The following is a 17,983-nucleotide window of genomic DNA, read 5'->3' as shown; positions in this document are numbered from 1 at the left end:
ATAGTAGGAGCTGCCTAGCAAGGGATCTCAGGATTGGGGTCAGGTTCATCTCTTCCCTGAGCACCTGCTGCTGGGCTGACTCTGAGCTCCCTGTGTGCTGAGCGCCCCCTGCTGGCCCTGGGCGCCCTGCAGAAAGGTTTGTGTCTGGGCTCACGCTGAGGTCCTCGCTGTGTCTCTGGCACAGTAATAGGTGGCCGTGACCTGGGTGGTCAGGGGCCTCAGCTGCAGGGAGAACTGGTTCTTGTACATGTCTCTGGAGATGGACTCTCAGCTCCTGTGGGATGGGCTGTAATTACTGTAGCATCACTTCATATTTTTTTCAATCCGCACCTTCCCTTTGCTGGAGGATGACAGATTCAGCTCTAGCCATAACCACTGGTGTTGATGGAGAATCCAGTCACAGCACATGTGAGAGACAGAGGCTGTGGGGGCTTCATCAGACCAAAACCTGACTCATGCAGCTGCACCTGGCACAGGACACCTGGGACCAAGGACAGGCAGACCCTGTCAGTCACCTCAGTCACAACCTCCACATGAACCCAGCTCTGACATTGGGGACACCCACCATGGGGAGCTGTGACCAGGCACAGGAGAAGACCCAGCAGCCTCATCTTCTCGACCACACCTGCCTTCCCAGAGAGCCCAGCCCTTTGTGAGCAGAGAGGTATGAGCTTCCACAGCCCAAAGGGCATTTGAACCCAGAGCAGGAGGAGGAATTTGCATGTGGCTGAGGCTCTTCTTATATCTGGAGAGGCTGAGGCCAGGTTGCCCAGGTCCTCAGTGATACTGGGATGTGTCCCTTTCTTGAACCCAAGTGGAACTATTTCTGTGACAGGAGAGCAGTTGGTTTAGGGGTTGCTGGAAGGCTGTCAGAGGAGGAGCCCACCTTCCTGAGGCCAGCACTACCTCCTCCAGCCCTTCCTCCCTGGACTTGGGAGGATCTCAGAGTGATAGGAACTCGCCAAGCATGCAAGAGTCCCCAGGTTCAACTCCCAGTCCTGAAGGAAGAGCCCTCAATGGTGACCGAACAAGAGCACAGGACTGAGGATGGTGTTCCCCACATCCAGGAAGAGTCCTCTGTTTTATCTAATAAATAGTTCCTCTCATCTCAGTGAGATTTGGGGGATACAGACTGCACAGAAGATGATAGAGCTGGAACTCATAAGGGGAGAGGCTTCCTTCTGTGTGCCCACAGCTCTGCCCTTCATGCTGTGACATCCTCATCCTACTGACTGTTCAGTCAATTCTTGTGGACAGGATTGGGCTGGAATCTGCCCTGAGCTCTTCCACTCATATCTCCTGCCCTCTGGTCTCCACCCTGAGAGGACAGCATGGGAGAGGCTGGGCCAGGGTGACAGTCCTGAGAGCAGGGGCAGCTCTCACCTGCAGCCTGAGGCTGAGAACCACTGAGTCCACCAAGAGCAGCAGAGCCAGGCTGACAGCAGACAGGGAGGGCATGCAGGGAAGGCTGGGCGAGGAGGGAGGCCCACGACTCCTTCCTTGTGCAGCATCACTGCAGTGAGAACTGCCCTGCCCACAGCACCATCATGTGGAGGACACAGTGGACACTCTCCTTAGTCAGAGGACACTGAGAGAAGAAGTGTAAGTGCTGATCTCCTGATGAGGATTCAGGAACTGATCTCCTGCCTAACTGAGTGAACACAACCTACTAATGAGACATGTAGGCACCTGTCCTTACTCACTGTGGTGTTGACCATGACCTCACTGCAAACCCTGAACCTGCAGCCACCCTCTTCCTGGTGATGGGGAGGCTAGGGAAGACCTTGCTGGTCTCCATGTTTCCACCAACTGTAATCCATGTGTGCAAGGTGGGTGAAATATTCAAGATTTGCACACCTTCTCATTTAAATGGTGTTCTTTCAGGCATATCTAATGGGAGACATTTGCATGATCCCACCTCCTCACCTGGGGAACATGCACTACTCTATGTCACAATTTCCCTTCCTCACCTGGGTCAGGTGTGAGCCAGTCCGCTCCAGCAGCTAGGGCTCCAGCTCCCCTGCTTGAAGCCAAATCCATACACTGTGTTCACTTCCTGCCTCACTGGAGTCTGAGCTGTGCATTTCTGTTATAAACTGGTTTTCATGGATCCGACATCTCATCTCTCCAGTCTCCTCCATGAGTTCTCACACATGACCCGTGTTGCGTTGGAACTTCCCTAAGTGGCCTCCTTCTCAGTTCAGATGACTCCTTCTCTAGTTCACGGACATGGATGGTGATAATTAACAGTGACACCATGACTTTGATTTCCGTATTATATTTTAAAATGAAAATTTCTTGTAACTCAATTTCTTTTTGTCACGCACATTCTAACCTTCTTTCTTCCAGTGTAGGGGGTGGACAGACTGGGTATTGAACTCAGGGACATTCAATTACTGACCCATATCCACAGCCCTGTTTTGTATTTCACTTAGAGCCAGGGTCTCAGTGGGTTGCTTAGCACCTCGCTGTTTCTGAGGCTGATTTTGAACTTGTGATCCTCTTTTACTCAAAACAGAATTGGTAAAAAGTAAGAAGTACCTGGTCCTCCTCCTGCAGCCATCAGGAATGGACAGGCCAATGTTGAGGGGTTGGCATCACCACACTTAGAAGGTGTGTCCTGCAGGAGGGCACAGCCATCCAGAGGGTGGAGACAGCAGGTGGCACCCTCAGGTCCTTTGCTCTGTGCCAGGAACTCCAGGGGAAGGCTTGAGTGGGGAAGGGCAGAGGGTGCCATGGGCCTTGCTGGGGATGGAGAGGAAGTTCAAGAGACAGCCTGCTCCCACTCAGGCAGCTGTTGGCCTCCTTCCTTGAATATCTTCCTAGCCTTGACCTCACCCTTGTCTGTGGTCCTCCTAGACCTCCAGACCTTGCTATCTCCAGGTCTCACAGTGTCTGGATTTGTGAAATGTCTCTGGGTAACTGTGAGTCAGTCTCAGCCTGGCCAAGGATAAGTCACATCAGGGCTCAGCATGGCCCTCTGTGAAGGCTGGAGGTCAGTGCTGGGTGGACCATGGCCCTCGTGGACAGAAGGCTCTGAGATTTCTCCCTGGCTCTGTCCAGCAGGCTCAGACTTTGCTGGGAGCCAGCCCCAGCATCTCTCGGGTTCCTGGAAGGATGGGTGGAGTCAGCGCAGAGGAATGACACGAACCCCTGGAGCAACTTGAAGCAAGTGCTGCTCAGATTTATTTTAGCTCTTCTTTTGTGGTATTAAGTGAAGCAGGACTAAACCACATTCACGTTACAGAGAAATTACCTCAAAATTGGTACTAACCACACTTTCTAGCAGGTGTCTAACACATAGCGAGTACATTAAGGTCAACTTTCAATATTCACTTAACATTACTCACATAAGCATATTACAGTGAAAGATATTCTCCTCTTTTCATCCCACTGGCCTTTATTTACCCTTTGGTGTTGGACCTATAGTTAGCATAATGACTCTATTTTATTTTAAGCTAAATTTACCAATCTACTAAGCGAAGCATGGACTTAATCTTTAACTCATATTATTATGTTTTGATTTAACCTTAAATTCTACTCTATTGCCTAAACAAACTTAGTTAAGACTAAGGTTATTTATTGCCAAACAGTCAGTGTGAGTAATTAATTTTATCTTATTATTTTTTATGTCATTGATTTGTCCTCTCCCTATTGTAATACATATGTGAAACCTAAGCCAGCAGAAACTACTCATAACCCATTAACATGCAATGGGTGCATTTGATCTTAACATAATATTTTTCTACTTGTTATTGTAAGCGGTTTCTTTGCTCTTCAGTCCTGCATTTATAGGGTGGTCCCTGATGTCCAAACCATTGAAGGAAGTACAAATATTGTACATTTGTCCATTTACCATTAATATTAATTACTTATTCATCATTTTCGTTGTACACTCCTGTATAGGGAAGAGGTGGATCTGTGGGTGGTGGGTCCTTACACTTGCTTGTTTCCCTCTAGGGGGATACCGTAAATGTCCCCAATCCTGTAGGTTAAGTAGGGTGGCCCTAGTACTGTGGGGACAATAAGTCTCCTGTTCCATTTGGTAGGCTGTTTACTGGTAAAGCATTAACTGGGGCAGGTGTAGTCAGCATAGAGCAAGCAATTCCTGCAACCGTAGTTTTCTGAAGAACTCCTCAAACTCTGTACTTTTAGACTTATGTGTGATATTGGTACATTTTTTAAAGCATTCCTCATCCTCCCTCAAGCTCCACAGACTCATTGAGGCTAAATTCTTACCACAACAAAAAGGGAATATGATTTGTAGTTGCATAGTTATAAGTATGATGATTACAAGAAATCACCCAATTCATAGGAGAGATGGCAGCAGCAGTTTCCTGGCATGTGGGCCTCGCCAAACCCTTCCACATATTTGGACCTTGTCAAGCAGCGTGGTGGAAACAGTCCCTGCCAGGGCCTGATAATGCAACAGGTGTCTGGAGTCTGCACTGGAGATTCCCTTCCAGCTCTGCAGCCTGCCTGTGTCCATCATAACTGAGATGAGACCAGGAGCAGGGCCATGAGGACAGGTGCAGAGCCTGTGGTTGCTGGGGCATCCCATGTCCCTTTCCCCTGGCCTCCTGTGGAAATCACATGTGCTGAGAGGGGAGGCCCTGCCCTGCAGTCCTGTGAGGCTGAATTAAGGTAAGGAACTAATTAATGTGGTGGTGGAAGATTCAAGGCAGCACAGCTGAATTAGGTGGCATAGATACTGCTCTTTGTTATGAGCCAGGTCTATGGTGATAATCAGGAACAGAATGCAAAGCAGAAGGATTTGAAAACTTGTAGAAAAGTCAGAATTGTACATGTAAAACTGGGCACAAGGTAGTTGGAGTTTTTGAAGAGATTACAGACAAAAAGGGATGGCACATACTCTACCCAGATAATGGGACAGATGCCTCAAGGACCTCTCAGGAATTTGCAAGAGCACACCCATTGCAGGGTCAGGAATGTAGAAGGAAGATCCCATGAGAAGAAATGGTGGGGTAACCCCTCATATCATGGAACTAGGAAGTAGCTTTTCCATGCTCTCTTCGGGGCACTACGAGACCAGAGTAGCCATGATCCCAGTGGGCTTAGTTCCTGCTTGAGATTCCAGCATACCTTGGAATCATGCATAGAGAGCTGGTTCTGTAGGAATGCATGGTGCTGGAGTTAGTTATTCATGGAGGACTCCACTGATCCTTCAAAGAAGTTCTGGGAGGTCAGGCAATGAGTAGAATGGCCGGAAACCCTGTGGTAAGCAGGAGGAAGATGATGCTTGTACTTGTGAATGTGAGCCTGAAGCTTGAATGGAGATCTCAGAAACTAAGAGATGGCAGTCATGTGCACTGTCTCTCAAGGAAGGCTGCTGGCTGTGGAGAGAGCCAGGATATGGGAGAGGCCAGGCAGCAGCAGGCAGCACCACAGGGTCAGGCAGGCCAATCACTTAGGAGAACACACCTCTCCTTCTTGTGACTCTGAGGCCACAGGACTGGCTTGTCCAGGTGGGGTTTCTTTCCATTTTTTTCCCATCTGTTCTCTCTATGGTTCTAGTCCTCCTGCTTCAAATGGGATGTTTATTGATGCCACTGTGTATTGGACACATGTGACCTGCTTCTGATTTTGAAAGGGCCTGTCAGTCTAGTGTTGGCCTTTAGTGAGGAGAGACTTTGAAGATGACCTTTTGGCAAATGCAGGAAACTGTTACTCCATGATGATCTCAGAGAAGAACCACATTCACTTTACAGTGTGAGATGGACATGAAATTTGGGGTCTAAGTTTTGAAGGTTATGGTGTGGATTTGAGGTGACCTCCCACAACCTCTGTCTTATTGCTCAAAGTGAAAATATCAAAGTGTGAGTTACATCCACATCAGTCAATCCTAGTAAGAATGGACTACCTGAGTGCTACTTGCACGTGGTTAAGAAGTGCCTTGAGTAGGTAGTCCCTGTCTCCCAGTTCCCTCTTAGCTTTGTCTCTAATTCCTGCCCACCAAGTCCTACACTAGTTGCCTCCACCTGCATTTTGCCTTGGGGATTTGCCTCACCTCAGACTGAGCATGATAGAGATGCATGAATATGTACTGACCCTCTGAAACTATCAGCCATGATGAAATTTCTTATTCTAGGTGGGTCTTGATGTAGTTTGGTCAGAGGGATGTGTTCAATAAGTTCATTGAACCAATTGTATTGATCACATCTCGACTAAGCAGTTAAATAGAGTAATAGATGATTGTTAAAATAATGACAGGTGAATGACAGATTACAAACACATAGACCTGTGTTTGATTATACACATGCAGACACAAACATATGGAGAGAAGAGAAAAACAGGTAAGAAATGAAAATGATAGAAGTTAGAAAGATGGTAGAGAGGTGATGGATAGACTGACTGAGTTTGTTGTAGGCCATCAGCCAGATGTCAGCAGCCTTAGTTGAGGTTCTGGTGTCTGGAGGACCCACAGGTGGAGCACTGTGTGCTTCATAGTTGTGGATATGTGTGGGCCTGCCACAATGACTTGGCATCCCAGGAATGGTTCTGCCATTTTTCCCCATGCCCTGAACCCGTACATCACCAAGTTTTCTGCTAACAGAATTGGATAGAGTCAGAGGCCAGGCCTGGTTAACGTCATCTTCATGAACCCCAGGATGGACAGAGGTGGGTTACAGCTCCCTCATGTGTGGACCTTGCCCTTGCCCTGTTCCTGCCTCTTCTGTGGGCCCCCTGCTTCTTCCTATGTCTATGCTCAGTTCACTCACTCCCACTCTAGGGGACACATGTGTGAGGAGTGAGCAGTGTGCTCTGTGCACACTGAGACCAGGTGTGCTGTGGGTTCCAGGTTATTGAGGAGAGTCACAGCAAATTCACTTCGTGGGATGACCTGAGATAAGTATTAGGGTGTGTACCAAACTCCCTGATCCCCAGCAGAACTGGTCTTTGAGTTCTCGATTGTGAGATGTGAGGAGCATTGAGCTCCCTACCATCCTGGACCCAGGAGAAGTCCCACAGCCCTGCAGACACCCAGCCTGGCCTGAGACACTGCCATGGACCTTAGAGTGGAGCAGAACAGCAGCAGGACCCTGTGGACCCCACATCCACATGAAGGATGCTACCTGCCCAGGGAACCTCAGGCATTGACTGACCAGGGTGTGGAGAGCTCATCAGAGAGAGAGAAGGTGGAGATGTTCGCAAGGGAGGAGGCAGGAGTGCGGTCACCAGGAGAATCATGTTGTCAATGGAAGATCCTATGATGGTAGCTAAGGACACCGTGTGGGAGGCTGAGCAGCAGACACAGGTTTTCATTTCAGGTGTGTGTGTGTGAGTGTGTGTGTGTGTGTGTGTGTGTGATTGTATGTGTGTGTGTGTGTGTGATATCTCTGGGAGTCCCTAATGTGTGTGTGTCTGTGAGTGTGCGTGTGTGTGTGTGTGTGTATGTGTGTTTGTGCGTCTGAATTCTCTGGGATCCTGGGCAGTGTTCTGGAAGTTAAGGCTACCCAATGGTGTGAACTTACACCAGCCTGCCCTGGGGAGGTGTGAGTCGAGGTGGGTGTGTAAAAAGCACCTGGCAGTTTCATGGGTGTGATGGGTCGAGATGCCTGAGAGCCTGCTGAGCTCTCCCCATGTGCATCCTCTACAGTGCCCAGGGACTGGCTGGTAGGAGCTGGAGGAAAGCCTGGAGCTCAGGGACAGCAATGTGACAATATTGCAGAATCTGCCTTCCAGGAATCTCACCCATAAAAACACACGGACACACAGAAATACAAAACACCCAGACACACATATACACATAAAACAAAAATTTATATGTACAATTGGACACGTAGATTCACACAAGTACTGTGCAGCCAGGCCTGAGGTCTGTGGAGAAAGACATGTCTGACTTTGTAAGAGAACATTGTGGGATGAGCTGAGGCAGATAAAACCCCTCCATCCCCCATGAAGGGATTAAGGGACACACAGATAAGTTGGAGAGAAACCATTTACTCTTCTCCAAAGCTGTTCTGAACATGGTACCTGAGCTCTCTGTGTGCTGAGCGCCCCCCTGCTGGCCCTGGGCACCCTGCAGGGAGGTTTGTGTCTGGGCTCACACTGAGGTCCCCTCACTGTGCCTCTGGTACAGTAATAGGTGACCTTGTGCTGGGTGGTCAGGGAGCTCAACCACAGGGAGAACTGGTTCTTGGACGTGTCTCTGGAGATGGACGCTCGGCTCTTGAGGGATGGGCTTTAGTAAGTGCACCCATCATAACTTATGTACCCTCTCCACTCCAGCCCCTTCCCTGGGGGCTGAGGATCCAGCTCCAGCAGTAACCAGTACTCATGATGGAGAATCCAGACACAGCACAGGTGAGGGACAGGGTCTGTGAAGGCTTCACTAGGCCAGGTCCCAACTCCTGCAGCTGTACCTGGCACAGGACACCTGGGGACAAGGAAAGGGAGACCCTGTCAGTCAACTGCAGTCAAAACCGCCCTATGGGCTTAGCTCTTACACTGGGGTCACTCACCTTGTTATGAGGCGCCACGAAAGAACAGACTGATCACCACTGAGAAGTCCAGATTTGAGAGTCTTTATTAAGTCGGCTGGCTGTCTGTCTCACACAATGCCCCAAAAAATGGCTATTGGGAGAATGACCCCGACCACAGGGTTGTAGGGGTTCTTATTCCAAAAATCACATCTGTCATAAGTGTTTGTTGCTATGATTCGAAATTACACACAAACATGAAGAGATCATCGACAGAGGGGGTAGTGGGTCAAAACGACCCTTACCTAGGTACAAACTAAAGAATGATTACTAACATCCACACAATCACCATTCACATGGTACATTGTTTAGAAGCAATAGAAATAAAAAGAGAGAAATTTTCCTTTACATAGGAATTATTGTTCTGTATTGTTAAACATGTCACACCAAGTAACTGATGATGGGTACAGAGGTGGGGTGTTCCCATGGGAGAAGCTTATTTCCTACATAACATGGAGTCTCAGAGCAAAATGGAGTCTGTTTAGTCATTTCCCTTAGAGTCTGGCCTATAACATCTTCATGGAGCCAGGTCTGTCAGCCCATCACAACCTTGGGGAGCTGTGACCAGGCCCAGCAACCTCATCTTCTAGACCACACCTGCCTTCCAAGAGAGCTCAGCCTGTGTGAGCAGAGAGCTGTGGGCTCCCACAGCCCAGAGGGCATTTGAACCCAGAGCAGGAGGAGGAATTTGCATGTGGGTGAGGCTCTTCTTATATCTGGAAAGGCTGAGGCCAGGCAGCCCAGGTTCTTACAGCTCCTGAGATGGGTCCCTCCCTTGCCCCCTAGTGGAACTTTACCTGTGAAAGGAGAGCAGTGGATTTGGCGGGGGTGGGGGGGGAGAGGCTGGAAAGCTGTCAGAGGAGGAGCCCACATTCCTGAGCCCAGCACTGCCTCTTCCTCCCTGGACCTGGGAGAATCTCACAGTGATAGGTACTTGCCTACCATGTAAGAGGTCCCAGGTTTAACTCCCAGCCCTGGGAAAGCCCGCAATGGTGACCGAACAAGGCACAGGGCTGAGGATGGTGTTCCCTACATCCAGGAAAAGAACCCTCCCTTTCTTCTCATGAGTAGAACTTCTCTTATCTCTATGGGATTTGAGGGTTAAACACTGGGTAGAAGAGAAGGGAGCAGGGTCTCATGAGGGGAGAGGGTTCCTCCTTTGTGCCCACTGCCCTGCCCTCTACTCTCTGACATGCTTGTCCTCCCTACTGTTCAGTCAATGTCTGTGGACAGGAGTAGGCTGGAATCTGCCCTGTGCTCTTCCACTCATCTCTCTTGCTCTCTGGTCTCCACCATGAGAGGACAGAATGGGAGGGTCTTGGCCAGGGTGAGGGTCCTTGGAACACAGGCAGCTCTCACCTGCAGCCTGAGGCTGACAGCCACAGGGTCCACCAAGAGCAACAGAGTCAGGCTGACAGCAGAGAGGGAGGGCATGCAGGGCAGTCTGGGTGAGGGAAGGAGGCCCAGGGCTCCTTCCCTATGCAGCATCACTGCAGTGAGAACTGCCCTGCCCACAGCACCATCATGTGGAGGACACAGTGGACACTCTCCGTAGTCAGGGGGATTCACTGAGAGGACAAGTGTAGGTGCTGATCTCCTGAAGAGGATTAAGGATTGATCTCCTTCTAACTGAGTGAACACAACCTACTAATGAGACATGTAGATGCCTGTCCTTACTCACTGTGGTGTTGACCATGACCTCACTGCAAACCCTGAACCTGCAGACACCCTCCTCCTGGTGCTGGAGCGGCTCAGGGAAGACCTTGCTGGTCTCCATGTTTCCATCAATGGCAAATCCATGTGAGCCTTGTGGGTGAAGTTTCCAAGTCTTAGAAATCCAACTGATTTAAAAGGTCATCCTTCAATCTAACCAAATCAGAGACATTTTTAAATGATCCCAGCTCCTGAATTTGGAAACCTGGAGCTTCTATGTGACACTTTCCCTTCCTTACCTGGGCCAGGTGTGAGCCAGTCGCTTCCAGCAGCCTGCTCTTCATAAGGCCCTGTTTTGATAATGTGCCTATGCACAGCCTTCACCGCAGCCTTGCTGTGACTGACTCCTGCATTTCTGTTATGATCAAGGTTTCATGCATCCAATATATTGTCTGTGTGTCCAAAGCCCTGCCCTCTACACTCTGAACTTACATGTGGGAAATTGGTAAGGACCACTGCAAAGAACACAGTCATAGAGCACAGTGCAGGGATAGTGGCCGTCCTTTGATACTCAAATAAATACTAATTCATTGGACAAGACAGAAAAAAAAAAGGACAGAGGGGAGGGATCCTCCTGGTAGTGGATAGTTCATTCCCAGGCAGGTCACATCCATGGACAACTGCACAAATACAACAACTTTGAACTTGTGTTTGATCTGGCTCCAAGGCTGAGGAAGTTTTGCTGTAGGTGTGTGGACCAGGGCACACTTCACATTGTTTTCCATGTTCCTGTCATCCTGCTTCAAATAAAGATGTGGCTTCTCCTCTATCCCCACCACATAAGAAGAAGGAATTACATAATATTTAACAGTTCCCTCAGCCTTACTGTTATAGGCATCATGGCTCAGAACTCAAGGTTGATATTCAGAAATATGTGAAGCATCACAGGAATCTGAATCTAGTATAGAAAGGCAAAACATTATTTACTGAAATTAAGACTGATAAATTTAAGAAGGGCAAGTAGAAGACTAGAGGAATTCCTGAGGTGAAAAGAGAAACCACAATATACACAAAAAAGCCTGTCCAGAATATTCTTCAACTTCCTGGGCTGAGATGAGAAGCTGATCTGATTTGCCTTGCTGGTCCTATGTGCCCTTTAAGGTCCTGATCTCCATCTCCTGCTGCAGAAATTCCCCTCCTGCTCCTGACTGTCCCACTCCTGGACCTGCTTCTGATCTTGAACTCTTCCTGCTGGTCCTGTATTCTTCCTTCTTTTCCTTATCCCCTGGTGGCCCTGAGTTCTTGCTGCTGCTTCTGTGCTTCTTGCTGGTCCTGAGTTCCCTCTGTTGATCCTAAGTGCTCTCCATAGGTCTGGATCTCCCTGCTGATCATAAGGACCCCTTACTGGTCCTTACTTCTCATTAGTGGTCCTGAATCTCCTTCTGCTCCTGAGCTCATCTGCAAGGCTTGACCTCCCTTGTTGTCCCAGGCCTGACTGCTGGTCTTCAACTCCCCTGCTGGTCCTCAGGTCCCCATGCTGGTACTCAGCTTCCTGCTGGTCTCCAGCTCTATCTGCAGACTGGAGAGTGCTGAGCTCACACTGAGTTCACTCACTGTGTGTGTCCCACTGGAATACATAGGTGTATGCTCAGGATTCTTGCTGGTGAGTTGAATGCTAATGAAACCTGGCTTTTGGAAGTGTCTCTGGTGATGCTGAATATCTACCTGTGCAGGTCCGAAACTCTGCAGGTGCAATTTAACAAGGACACCTGGAATAAAGGAACAGTATGTGCTCAGGAACACCAGGGAGCATTGAGGACCAGCAAGGATGCAGGACCTCTTGTGTAATGCCATCTGCTTCCACCACTATCCATATATCTAAACCGCTTCTGACCCTTCCCTGGAGGCTGGCAGAACCAGCTCACACCATAGCTGAGTAAAGAAAATCCATACACAGCACAGGTGAGGAACAGGGTCTATAAGGGCTTAACCTGGCCTAAACCTGACACCTAAACAGGACAAGAGAGACAAAGAGCATCACCTTCAGTCAGTCACCAGAAGCTTCATGTCCTATCCATCTCCTGATATCCCTGGACTCTTGCACATGGTAGGCAGAAAGAAAGTCCCAGGATGTCCATGCTGCAATGAAAGCCCCATGAGAAGAACACAGGGCTGCTCAGCCAGGTCTGGACTTTCAGCATGAGGTTGTGGCTGCCTTGTATGGCAGAGGCCTAAGACACAAGTGGAGAGCAGGTGGCAAGGTCACTGTCCTTACCAGAGAGTGGGCTGGCCTTGTGCTGCTCAGATGCACTGGGAGGGAACCTCAGGTTCCTCTCTGCTACCTGCCTGGTTCTCCTCCTGCAGCCATCAGGAATGGACAGACCAATGTTCAGGGGTTGGCAGCACCACACTTAGGGGTGTTTCCTGCAGTAGTGCACAACCATGCACTGGTAGGAGATAGGAGGTGGCCCCCTCAGGTCCTTTGCTCTGTGCTGTGAACTCCAGGGGAGATTTTGGGGTGATTCAGGACAGAGGGTGTGATGGGCTTGCTGGGGTTGGAGAGGGGAGTTCAAGAGACAGCCTGCTCCCACTCAGGCAGCTGTTGGCTTCCTGCATTGAATATCTTCCTAGCCTTGGCTTCACCATTGGCTGTAGTGCTCCTAGAACTCCAGACCTTGCTGTCTCCAGGTCTCTGGAGTTTCTGAGCTCCCTGCTGGATATGTAAAGTGTCTCTGGGTCCTTCTGAGTCAGTCTCCGTGGTGGCCCAGGTTAAGTCACATCAGGTTCATCATGGCCCTCTGTGAGGGCTGGAGGTCAGTGCTGGGTGGAATGGAGGCTCTGAGATTCCTCGGTGGCTCTGACCAGCAGACTCAGTGACTCATAATGCAAAAGATGTCTGCAGTCTGCACTGGAGATTCCCTTCCAATTCTGCAGCCTGCCTGTGTCCATCATATCTGAGATGAGACCCAGGAGCAGGGCCATGAGGACAGGTGCAGAGCCTGTGGGTGCTGGGGCAGCCTATGTCCCCTTCCCTGGCCTGCTGTGGAAATCATATGTGCTGAGATGGGAGGCCCTGCCCTGCAGCCCTGCAGCCTTGTGAGGATCCCACTCTCTGGCCCATGCTCAGCTCTGGGAACTGCACTGGTCCAGAGGACAAAGCAGCCCAGCTCCCTGTCCTCACCCAGCACAATGTCATGTACTCCCTGTCAGCAACTCAAGGCAGGATGAAGACCATATGTGAGGGAATGTGATTGGCGTTTTCTCTGTGCTTTCCAAGGGTGCTGGGTTAACAAATTTAGAAATGCAGGTTGTGATTTTTGACTAAACTTGAGCCAAAACAGAGGAATCGTGAACATGGTTAAGTGCTTCACCTCAACCAGTGAGGACGATCCATATGGGGAGGTTTTAAATGAACTTAGCATAAGTAGCTGGAGAAGTTGGTGGCAAAGCCTCTGCTAAGGCCACAGTGACAAGGAGCAGGCAAACGTTTTCCTACAGCCATGATTCCTGATATCCAGAGTGCTCTCTGCAAATACTTGGAAGCAGGAGAGCAGAGGCTCCTGGGAACACCACAGGCCTGTGCAGGTTTATCTCCAGCTGGTGATTTCCCAGGTCCTGAACTGTGCATGAAGGAGTCCATGAACTGGTGAGAGTCCACCAGGAGGCAAAGTACACAGAGGCTGCTGAGCACAACTCCTGCACCCAGGGTCCTGAGGGGTGTGTGTGCAGGGAAGGGTGGACCAGGCTGTCCTGCTGTGCTGCCAGCTTGCACTGCAGCAGTGGCCCATTGATGAGGGTCCCTCACAGTGAGCATGTGCTAAGCACATGCCTCTGTTGCCTCCACACCTTCAGGTGGCTCCCTATGCCCTGTCTGTCCTCACAGTTGTCAGTCCTCCTGGGTCTTTTCCTAGGTCCTATGCCCACTTGGACACGTGGTGGCTTTACTCACCGGCTCATCCTCGCTCACCTCCCCTGTCCTGAGGAAGTTGCTGTGCATGGCTCCTGCCACCATAAGCCTCAGGTACTTCCTCAAAGTATCAGGCGAGGTGAGGCCCTGCAGAGGCTGCTGAGGGCACTGAGCCAGGAGCACATTGCTATGTGATGGACGTTGCATGCAGGGCAGCTCTGCTCTGCTCAGCTTGTTGCTGTGAGCCTGATGCTGTGCACTGCTGTGGGGGATGAGCGTGCTGCTCCTGTGCACTGTGGAACAAGGGCTGGACTCACTACATAGTGGTGGTCATTTGTCTCTCTTCCTGGATACTTGCTTTCCTGGTGCTTGCTCAGGCTCTGGAGCTGAAGTGCAAAGGCTCACCATTGCTGTTGTTTCCTGAAGGTGGTCCCCTTGTTATGGAAGCCCCTCGTCACTGGTCATGAGTCTCTCCCATGGTGCCATTGCTCAGTGCTGATGGGGTTGCTCCAGATTTATCATGTGCTCCCTGGGCCTGACCTCTCTGACTCCCTCCCAACCTAGTAAACTGTTGGGGTATTTACTGTGTTGTTCCTGCACAAACTGGAGTTCCACCAGCTCCCACAGTTCTGCAATAGCTGACTTAATGGACTTTAACTCATTAGCATTTAACACATCTTCTTATGATGTAGGAACTCAGCTTCCATTTATAATTATGGTTTTTCTGTTCCTTCATTGTGTTATTTGATTTTATGGGAACAATTGATCAGTGTTTCCTTCAAAACAGGGCAACTGTCCAATGATGGCTCCAGAGGTCTCAGCAGAGATTTGATAGCTCCTGTCACCCAGGCCATTGTGGCCACCAGCATGTCAGGTTCCAACAAGACTCGTGCTGTGTGCCGACTCTGCTGTGAACACTCCTAGAGCCCTGCCCATCACAGAGCCATGGAACACACACACACACGTTCTGAGTGGACATGGTGCTGGACCATGACCAGCAGCATCTCTGGCATGGTGTGGGACAGTGCTGTCCTCCTATGGCATCTCAGATTCAATGATCTGTTTTCAAACAAGTGTGTTGAAGTGAGAATCACTGTGCATTTCTGGCACCTGCCCTACACCTGCTCTTTCCCATGACTGCCCTGGACTTTTGTAGTTAGTAGAATTTTGATGACTTCTTCTATTTCATTGATTGAATTCAAATGTTTAAATTGTGTATTTCCTCCTGGTTCAGTTTAGGTGGATCACATGTCTCTAAAAACCTGTTGATGTCTTTGAGATTTTCTATTTTGTTGGAGTCTAGATTTTCAAAATACTTTCTAATTATGTTTTGTATTTCAATAGTTTATGTCGTGATATTTTCTTTTTCATCTTCGATTTTAATAATTTTAGTTTTCTCTTTCCTTTGTTAGTGTGGTTGAGGGTTTATCAATTTTGTTTATTTTTTCAAAGAACCAACATTTGATTTTATCAATTTTTTTGATTGTTTGTTTAGTTTCAATTTCATTGATTTCAGCTCTGATTTTAACTATTTCCTGTCTTCTACTACTTTTGGTGTTGATCTGTTCTTCTTTTCTAGGACTTTGAGCTGTAGTGTTAGGTTGTTTATTTGTTGATTTTTTTCTTCTTTTATTGAATGTGCTCCGTGAAATAAATTTTCCTCTCAGTACTGCTTTCATAGTGTCCAAGAGATTGTGATATGTTGTAACTTTGTTCTCATTTACATCTATGAATATTTTATTTCCCCCCTGATTTCTTCTGTTATCCATTCATCATTCAATAGCATATTATTTAATCTCAGGTGTTGGAGTAGTTTCTGTTTTTCATTCTGTCATTTATTTCTAATTTCAATCCATTATGATCTGATAGAATACAAGGTAGTATCTCTATATTCTTTTATTTGCTAACAGTAGCATTGTGGCATGAAATATGGTCTAGCCCTTCTGTGAGATACTGCAAGAATTTGCAGAGGTGACAGGATCAGGTTCTCAAGGTTGAGGGTAATCAGGTGATTAATGTGCCAACATGGATTAAGTGGGTGTGGTAAATTTAGACAGGTAGGGTGTATCTGTAGGATACAGGTCCCTCAGGGTGTTTATATTTGGAGGTTTATATTTTGTCCTTAAGGAGTGGATCACTCTCTCTCTCCCCTACACCTCTCCCACTGATTCCTCATGGCATTATCCTGAGCATCATTCCTTTTCCAACAGTCTTTCATGATATTCTGAATTAAATTGTGCCCTGAGAATTGGAGTCAGACATGTGTGGAATGGACTGTTTTTCCCATAGTGTTCTTGGAAAGTATTTTGACCATAGCAATGCAAATATTCACTAAAATAGAAATAGGCATGCTTAACAAGGATCAATAAAACTGACTGTTTCCTGTAGTCCAGAAGATTTTGAAGCTTTATGGAGTTTGTGTGAAGAAAATAGAAAAATTTAGAAACAAGAATGGCACCAGTTTTAGACTGGTGTGAGTGGAGTGTGATGGTGGTTTTGGTGGGAGCTAAGAAGACCAGAATGTGAATAGGAGTGTGGATACTAAATACTGGGCTTATGAGATTTCACAGGAATACTCTATTGGAAAGTGGAGTAAAGTCCATTCATACACATTGTGTTCTGACTAGGAAGAGTTCCACATTCTACCCATGTCCTCCGACTGTTTGTGAAGGTGAGTTTAAATGTGATGGACTCATTAATAGGGCAAAGGAAATTTAATGACAACACAACATTCAGAAAGGCTTGGATAAGGCTGTCTGCTTTTAGCCACTTTTAGCGTGATGATCAGGAGCAGAAAGCAGAGAAGAGAGATCTGAAGACTTATAGTTAGGTTAGACATGTGTGAGTAAAACTGGGGCTATGGAATTTGGGATTAAAGACATGACAGACACTTGAAAATTGCTCATACTTTACCAGAAATAATAGAAAAGTTGGGATCATGGCATCTGAGATATGGGCAAGACTCAGCCATCTCAGGCTCAAGGGTATAAAAGGAACAATTCCTTGAGAAGAGACCATGTGGACCCCTACTTGCACAGGTGGGAGTGCAGAGGTTTTTCACCATTCTCCACCATGGAAGCATGCAGAAGTCTCTGTACCATGGTCCAGGAGGCCTGGTGCTACTGCAGATGGTGGTAGACCTGGAGGCCAACCACAAGGTGCTGGTTCAGCAGGATTGCAGGATGGTGGGGGTGGGGGGAGGTCTTCCATTAAGATTTTAGGGAAGGTGGGGAAGGTCACAAATTGCAGGGTCAGAGCCCCTGCAGAGTCACTGAGAGAATGATACATGAAGATGTGAGAAGAAAGTTGCAATTCCAGGGGCAATCTCCAAGATATGAGATGCCAGCAACCTGGAATTTAGGCCAAGGAAATCTGCGTGAATGAAGCAGAAACAAGCCACAAGCAAGGTCATGAGGGCAGCAACTGACAATGTCACTGGAGCTGAGAGGCATCAGAGCTTGGATGACACAGCAGATGCATTGTGCCCAAGTGCTGGACGTAGAACTACAAGATTGTTCAGATGGATTTTGGTCTAGCTTTGGACCCATCCCTTCGAATAAGAATCAGGCTGCTTTCCTACAGGACATGGTAGAGGAGAAGCAGTAGAATGAGACAGAATGACACATGAACAGGCTCCATCATGTGAGGACCTGACAGGAGGGAGGGCTGCTGTGGGACAGGGGCGAGGAGCAGACCCCAACCTGCAGAGCCAGGTGAGCCTGTTACTCTCCAGGGGCCTTCCTGCCATGAGGTGTAGCATGAAAATGAAGAAAAACAACACTAGTGGTGAATAAAAATATATAAAACTGTAATATATTAGGTATATAAATAATCTGTTCAAAAGGAGATATTGAAAACTATATAACACTCTAGAAAACATATAGGAAGGCAATTTAAGGAAACCCAAGGTCCCTGCTATAGA

At 48.3% G+C, this 17,983-nt stretch overlaps 1 long non-coding RNA gene across 1 annotated transcript in view; it reads left to right on the top strand.

Moving 5' to 3' along the window:
* LOC306653303 overlaps nucleotides 1-17,983 on the top strand; it is a 242,230-nt gene that overhangs the window by 95,475 nt on the left and 128,772 nt on the right. The window lies entirely within an intron of this gene.

Source organism: Sciurus vulgaris (genome assembly GCF_902686455.1).
Source record: "Sciurus vulgaris genome assembly, chromosome: 2".
NCBI lineage: Eukaryota > Metazoa > Chordata > Mammalia > Rodentia > Sciuridae > Sciurus > Sciurus vulgaris.
Note: the sequence above shows the minus strand (reverse complement) of the source record. Positions and strands in the feature narration are given on the sequence as shown.